Source organism: Myiozetetes cayanensis, unplaced genomic scaffold (assembly GCF_022539395.1).
Source record: "Myiozetetes cayanensis isolate MyiCay16 unplaced genomic scaffold, myiCay2020 scf557, whole genome shotgun sequence".
In the NCBI taxonomy this organism is placed as follows: Eukaryota; Metazoa; Chordata; class Aves; order Passeriformes; family Tyrannidae; genus Myiozetetes; species Myiozetetes cayanensis.
In genome coordinates this window covers 1-1,954 of record NW_026087806.1, presented here as the reverse complement: position 1 = coordinate 1,954, position 1,954 = coordinate 1, and the positions used below count along the sequence as shown (strand labels likewise).

Genomic DNA, 1,954 nt, shown 5'->3' with positions numbered 1-1,954 from the left:
GGGAGAGAGGGGGGAAAATGAGGGGTTTGGGACCTGTATAATGATGGGGGGGGGGGTTGGAGATTGAGAACCATGAAAAATTGGAGGGAAAGGGGAGAAGGGAGGAAAAGTGGGGGTGGTCTGGTAGGTCTAACGGCCCAACGGGGGTCTCTCCACAGCAAGGGACTGGGAAAAGGGGGTGGCCCCCTTAGCTCCTAACTTACTGTGGAGTGCTGGGCGCTGCTGCTTTCAATTTCGGCCTTAGGTTATGCCAAAATTTTCAGTTAAGAGGAATTACAGAGGTGGGACTGAACCTCTTTTGTCCCCCAGGTTTTAATCATGCCAAATCACATCTATTGAAAGAAATTAATTATTTAGGGTTACAAATGATCAGACAAAAGATCTTCATCAGAATTATTTACTGCACAATAGAAACACTAAAACTACCAGTAGTACAGCATAAGATAGGACAGTGCTCTACACTAAAGCAATTGTTGAAGCAATTCTACTCAAGCTGGCACCAAAGCAAGAATTATGAATTAGAGATGGATGGAACTCCCCCATCGTGGGGAGATCTCTGCTCTCAACCTCCAGCAGTGACCTTGGGGGGTCCCAGCCAAGGCAGGAATCTCCACACACCCCGCAAGAACGGCTCTGTTGGCACAACCTGCCCCTGGCAAAGGGGACTGGCTCTTTCTAGTAGAAAGGCATGGACTGACAGTCACGGGACTCCAGGGGTTGCCTCACCATCAGGGGGTCATTCGGGGTGGGAGCAGTGGCCGAAGTTCTTCCCGCAGTCGGGGCACTCGAGGGGCTTCTCTTACCGGTGGGTCCGTTGGTGGGAGGTCAAGTTACCTCTCTGGCTGAAGCTTTTCCCACACTCCCCACACTTGTAGGGCCTCTCCCCGGTGTGGATGCGCCGGTGCCTGACGAGGTGGGAGATGCGTTTGAAGCCCTTCCCGCAGTCGCAGCGGAAGGGCCTCTCCCCTGTGTGTGTCTGCTCATGCACGAGGAGATGTGAGCTGTACTGAAACCTCTTCCCACATTGCAAGCACTTGTAGGGCCGCTCCCCAGTGTGGACGCGCTGGTGGCTGAAAAGGTTGGAGCTGTCCCTGAAGCTCTTCCCACAACCTTGACATGTGTAGGGCCGTTCTCCAGTGTGGATGTGCTGGTGTTTAAGGAGGTCGGAGCTGTGCCTGAAGCTCTTCCCACATTCCCCACACTCGTATGGCCGTTCCCCAGTGTGGATGTGCTGGTGTCGGATCAGGGAGGAACTCTGCCTGAAGCTCTTCCCACATTCCCCACACGTGTAGGGCCGTTCCCCAGTGTGGATGTGCAGGTGGCTGAGGAGGTCGGAGCTGTCCCTGAAGCTCTTCCCACATTCCAAGCACCTGAAGGGCTTCTCCCTGCTGGGAGGCTGCTCAGGGACCACCAGCTCAGAGCTCCGGCTCAAGCTCTGGCCGCCTTCCCGGCACAGGACGGGTCTTTCCTCCTCAGAGCTCCCTGGGCTGGCTTTGCAGCCCCTCCTCCAGGGGCATCTCCGGGCCTTTTCCTCCCCGCTGCCTTCCTGTGCTGGGGAGCCCTTCAAAACGGCCTCTCCCACCAGGCTCTGCCGGGGGGATTTGTCCTCCGTGCTCTCCGTCCTCAGCTCGGGGCCTGGGGCAGGAAGGAAGAAGGACAGGCAGGGGATTTGCCTCTGGCCCAGAGGGAAGGCCAAGGACATCCCCCCCAAATTTGGCCTCCACAGGCACCACAAGACAGGGGTAAAGGGGCACTGACTTCCTCCTCACCTGCCTGGGGGGCCCGCAGCAACTTCCTCTTCCTTGTAGCCTCCTCCTTCATCCACCCAAACTTTGGGAAGGACAAATCCTGTGGGGGGGAAACAAGGGCTGAGTGCCTTACCTTTGGGGTTCCTCCTGCCCAAGTCCATCTCTAGAACTCATCGGGCATCCTGGGACCATAAAAACCTCCAAAA

At 56.4% G+C, this 1,954-nt stretch overlaps 1 pseudogene; it reads right to left on the bottom strand.

The window, feature by feature from the left end:
• Positions 1-331: 331 nt before the first annotated feature.
• Positions 332-1,883, bottom strand: LOC126650128 (zinc finger protein 239-like; annotated as a pseudogene).
• Positions 1,884-1,954: the final 71 nt, after the last annotated feature.